Below are 6,000 nucleotides of genomic sequence, written 5' to 3' on the forward strand. Positions count from 1 at the left end.
GCGGGCCTGCTTGGGCGATGCCTTGCAGGCGGTTGGCTGTGAGGCGTCATGATGATGGAGCCGCCGTCCATGGTCGGCCAAGCACACGTCTGGGTGCGGTTCGCAGTGCTTAATTCGCTCCTTGTGCAGAGGTGCTCGCGCTGTCCATGCATTTGCGGTCCTCTGCCTGTAGGCCCATGCTACCATGAAGGCTCTTCATTAGGGCTTAGCGATCACTTCCCCCAGAAAGAGAGAGAGACAAAAGAGACAGAGAAACGAGAGAGAACGCAGCTTGTCAAGGTGTCAAGAAAATAAAATATTAAAGAAAGGAGGGGGCTTATGAAATTGTCTATGATTGATTGATGTTCTATTTAATACTATTTCAAAGATAATCAAATCATAGAGGAATCTATTTGATGTTTAGGACAAAGTTTGAGATGCGGGATGGTCCAACATGTAGGAGATGGGGCTTGAAGCAGTATAAGAATTTTATTTGCTGGGTTGAACGTTTGGATAGTAATATGGTGGTTGATAAATCAATACGTTTTATCCCTTTGGAACCAATCAAGTCCTCCCAAAGAGCGCTTCCCACATTTTTGAATATATGTTTGGGATTTAAAAGATGATGAATTAGAAAATCACTCTAATAAGGGAGTTGATAAAAGATAGAGAGCATCGTCATTCCAACTCAAGGTAAATTAAGACATTGTTCCAATAAGGGCGTTGATGAAAGGAGTTTGAACTTTTTGCCCCTTCTCCTGTGCAAACCTTACTCTCATCTCCTACCCCCTAAGCTCCAACCATTATGTGCTTGCTCCACTAACAAAAATGTAAGCTCCCAATCCTAGCCCTGATCTTTTGTTATTTTGTAATTTGTTTTTTAAAGTTCTTCAAATTTTCTTGTTTATGGTATTTTGTGTGCACTTTACAGGACTCCTCTCCTTTCATGCTATTTTCTCCGTCTCTCCCTTGTAAGCAGTTAAGTCTCTTGTCCATGTTTATGGTTTTGTTTTCCCTTAGATTCTACTAGTTTTTTGTAATTTGTGTCTTTTTTCAATTTGTGCAGATTTAGTCTCTCTCTCTCGTTCCCTAAAGTCCTTAATGCATAGTCCTTAATATATGCATGGGGTCTCTGCTCCCATGTATGTGCCTTGTGCATAGGCCTCATGCATACATTATGGATGATGCATTCTATGTGTGGCCAGTAATAGAATGCATTAAGGGCTATGCATAAGCATATCCTCTATGCATAGGGTTTATGCATGGCTCATACCAAAGCCTATGCATAGGGAATATGCTTATGCATAGCTCTAAATTCATGGCTGTCCTTACTCACATGCATGTTGTTGTGGGCCTCTTTAAACTCTGGAATTAATTTCTTTCCCTTTCATTGCATTACAGTTTGAAATAGAGGAACCAGAACATGTCCTTACATGACATAGAAGTTAGGCACAATTTATGGTTCCTCATAATAGTCATTGTTGACTTCCGACTAGAGAGAAAATTCACTTTCTTCTAATGGTTCCTCAATTAACACGCGGTTGATTTTGGGGTGAGCTTAGGTGGTGGGGGCTATGGTGGTAGGATTTGTGGTGGCATATGTAAAACAACTAGTACCCTATATATCCCTCGTTAGAAGGTTGGTGAGGGTATGGTACACCTTGTTTAGCCTAGCCAATGGCAACATTGGCTTGAGTCACTGGTGTTGCTAAAGATAAAGATGCTCTTGGTGTTGCTAATTATGCTACAGTTTAGGCTTTTGGGTATTTACACATGGAAGTTTTATGATTTTCCAATCACAAACAATGTGCACAATAGAGAGATTATCTAGGCTTGCGATGACGACATTCAATGCTATGTGATTTTATCTTCAAAAATACCACCAACTCAACTTTCTGTGAGAGTAAAGATAAGAATTCTCTAATGTCTCCCTTACCTCCTTAGTCCTTAGCTTTTCCAAAATGGACATACTTAATTCTTCAACCGTCATTCCACTAAACTAGTTTATCACGATTACCCAAGTCATGGAAGCTCGAGACTCGTGATGGTGGAATCACAAATGGCATCCTGGCATCCTCTGGTTGTGGTAATTCTTGCATATATTGTTTTCAAATTCAAAGGTCAACTTGCAACATGCATCCAGTGTTGATGGGATGGACAAAAACAAATAATCATGCATCTTTGTATCCCGTACTCGCTTTTAGAAACATGGTAATAACTGATATCATCATTCAACCTCTCTAAACTTTTACAATAAGAATTTGAGAGATGTAGTATCTCATGGACTCGTGCTTGTGCTGCTTAATATTGTGGAGTTGTGCCACTGGGTCCACTTATCACCACTTCTTGTAAAGCATGTACGAACACATTTTTCAATGGAGTGAAGTTAACTTTATCCTAAGGTTTCAAGGTTCTATACCATTGTTGAGTCTTTCCATCTAATGTTAGGGAAAAGAATGAATCTTCATAATATCATCAACTAGCCCACAAGTCTCACAAGTTGACTCAAATATCTCTATATGTTGCATGGGGTCACCATCCTTAATGAATTTCTTCATGAGCTTTGTGATATGATGTGGTTTTCTCTTAATCTCTTCTTGTGCTATTGATTTCGATCCCTCCTTGGGATCTTCACAAATTATCTCTAAAGGGGAAATTCCCTCTATCTGTTGCCTCGGCAATGTGATTTATTGTGTCATTAGGAGTTTTCCCTTCCTTTTTATGCAACCTTACCAAAAGTAACTTGTCGAGTTCCATATGTTCAACAGTAATTTTGCGTGTGTCTAGCTCTTGTTTTTTTATTTTTAGCATGCATAATTGATGATAGGGATCTCTAAGTTTAAATCCAATGTCTAGCTCCTCCAAAGTGGGGAAAAAGACTTCTCTGATTCTTAAAGCACTTGATTTGTCTTTCCTCAATGTAGGGGTAATACCACTAGGTCTCAACAGGTTTATTTCTCTTGAGCCAAAAGCTTGCACCTATGGTGGTGTTTGCACAATAGTCCCTACAAACATGGATATAAATTCATTTCTTGTTGCTAGATCCTTATTCATTGAGTGAGTTCAATAGTCCTTTTGCTATATCCAATAAACTAAAGGATTTAGTTGGAGAAGAGGTCACCCTCTCCTTTGCATGTTTTGGGATTCCTAGAGTTTCTTCCATGGATTCTTTGCTACTAGTGTCTATGGATGCTAGGTCTCTTTAGGTAAAAGTACTCAATTAAGTGCTTGTTGAATGTCCTGAGCCAATAATTATTTGGTTAGGAAGATCCTAGATGATTCAATGCACTTGTTGGGTTGTGAGGCATCTGGAGATTGGACAACCACCGAGCCAGAAAGCCATCAGAACGTCAGATCCAACGTACTTAAACACCAATTAATTAGGTCAATATTACTTCTATAAATTAGCGCTTATCAAAGCACAAGGGTACTTTTGTACCACTCTATGACCGCGCGTATGTAGTATAAAAGATGTAATCAAAACTCTGACAAGGCTATTACGTATTGCTATTCCTGTAATATTTTTCTTTGTGAATCAAAGGAGAGCGTTCTGTATCATTTTTGTATATTCGTCGTGTCTATCTTTCTTTTATGTATACCCATCCTGTCTATTATATAATGTGAATCCATCTGTTAAGTTATCTAAATCTTCCGTTACAATCCATATGTTACGCATGAGTCGATCAGTCTTAAGTAATCATCTCCATTTGCACAGTCACTTGTAACCGATAAGCTATTTCTGTGTCGTCTTCTTGTGCATGTTTTGTTATAGACTAGTGTATTACTGCCTACATAACCAAAGACACTCAGTAGGTTGATCAGGGTAGCAAACAACTCTCAACAACAACAGACACACTCAGTAGGTTGATTAGTGTAGCAATCAACTCCTGAAAACACTTTGGCGACCACGATATGTCTTGCTACATGTTTCAAATGATGCTTCACTTGTTGCTTGATTTTCTTTGTGTTCAAATCAATCCTTCATGTGAGCACATGAACTGCACTACTTGGCGTAGCTTGAATCTTAGAAACTCTAGTTCGCTAGACCCAAAGAAGAATCGATAACTCCACCACCACTACCAGTATTCATACCACCACCACCACCACAACCCCCACTACCACTGCCATCGCCACCGCCACCAAACCACCTCCCTGTGGAAATATATGATGTACAAGTGAAAGAGTGAGAGAAAGAGGTCATGTATGTGTGAACACACCCCAAATAAAGCATGTGGGTGGAAAAGGGATCTAGGGTCGGCCCAACCCTAGCCCTTGGTGAACCCTATATAAAGGGCAGGAGGCTTCACTTTTTGTAAAACAAGTAACACAATCAAGACATCTCCTCATAATAATCATAGAGAACGCAATCATTAGGCACCACCAGGTCATTAGGCTTATCCACAAAATCTTTAAGGACAACATTTGCCCTTTGCATAATCTTTTCTCCAGAGTGACCTCTTTTCGAAGCCAGCTTCAAATAAAAAAGAAATCACATCACAAAGTAAAGTATGCATATTACATATTTGCAAAAATTATAAACAACTAAACACAACAAGTAATAGAAAACCATGACTTACTGTCTATAGATATGATCTCCACACACAAGGCTAAAAATATTTTTGGTTGTTTTGTTTGCCTCCAAAAAACCCAACCAAAAGATTTTGGACTCTATCGTCGATACATCACACAATGCTAATAAATTCAGCTTCTCCAGTGTTGCAAAGCTATCCACATCCCACTTTAAGGACCACACTTTTTTCCGCCATGCATCTCCATGCTTAGGATCAATATTGTTAAGGATCTACACAAACGGAAACCATTCTTAATTTACTATGTCAAAATTTAATATTGTCTTTAAACACAATTAGAAATACACTATATTAATCTTATTAGTCATGCAATTCACCATTGCAAAACACACTACAAATTACCTTCCCTATGCGGTCACCATATCTCATGGCCAATTCCTCTCTCCTTAGCTTCAATTTTTTCCACCTCATCTTCTTCCATGGCCAAGTGCACTTGCTCAAGATTTTTGTTCAAGGATTGATTAATTGGAACCTTCACATAACATCGAATCTCATCACATGACAATTTAAAGCAAAGCTTAAGCTAATAAATACTCACATTATAAACAAGCTTTACCAAGCACCTACAAGTAAGAGAGTACCGAGGCTCAATTCCCTTTGTGTTCTTCTTTCTAATAAAAGTAATTAACTTTCTATCGCTCTCTAGCAAATCTTTTGTGTAATCATCATGATTGGCATCATGATTGGCAGCACTAATGTTGGCATAGTTTACAATCACATCCCACAAGGTTGTGGGTTACCAAAGCATGTGTGAATAAGCTTTAAAAAACGAACACAAAAAACTATAATTTGAATGAGCAAAACACCACATTATCAAGGTCTCAAACATAAATTTATATGCAACTTACTAATTCATCCTTTGCAGGCTTTCCAAGAGAGTGATCTCGCTCACACATGAACGATCAATGATCGTACAGAATACATGATGGTGCTTTGCTCTTGTTTGAGAAAATCATTCTTTATTGGCTGTTGTCCAAGCCACCATATGATGGTTTCACTCCCACATGTAAAACATCCTACCCTCAAGCATTTTCAACTTTGGTCTACTTCTAGCCTCCTCCTCAAATTCCATGTTATTGTCATGCCAAATTGCATCCCATCCACTAGTAATCTCATCATTAACAGGTAGTCTCTTTTTCACATGTCCAAAGAGAAACTATAAGGTATTGAATTATATGATGTACAAGTGAAAGGGTGAGAGAAAGAGATCATGTAGGTGTGAACACACCCCAAATAAAGTGGGCATGTAGGTGGAAAAGGGATCTAGGGTTGGCCCAATTCTAGCCCTTGGTGAACCCTATATAAAGGGCAGGATGCTTCACTTTTTGTAACACAAGTAACACAATCAAGACATTCATAAAGTGAAGGTCAAGCCAACTTTGGGGTGGCTGAAATAGAAGGTAATATAGAAGCTTTCTATACATCTTGTGTT

Source organism: Cibotium barometz, chromosome 11 (assembly GCF_041138505.1).
Source record: "Cibotium barometz isolate CiBa-2024 chromosome 11, ASM4113850v1, whole genome shotgun sequence".
In the NCBI taxonomy this organism is placed as follows: Eukaryota; Viridiplantae; Streptophyta; class Polypodiopsida; order Cyatheales; family Cibotiaceae; genus Cibotium; species Cibotium barometz.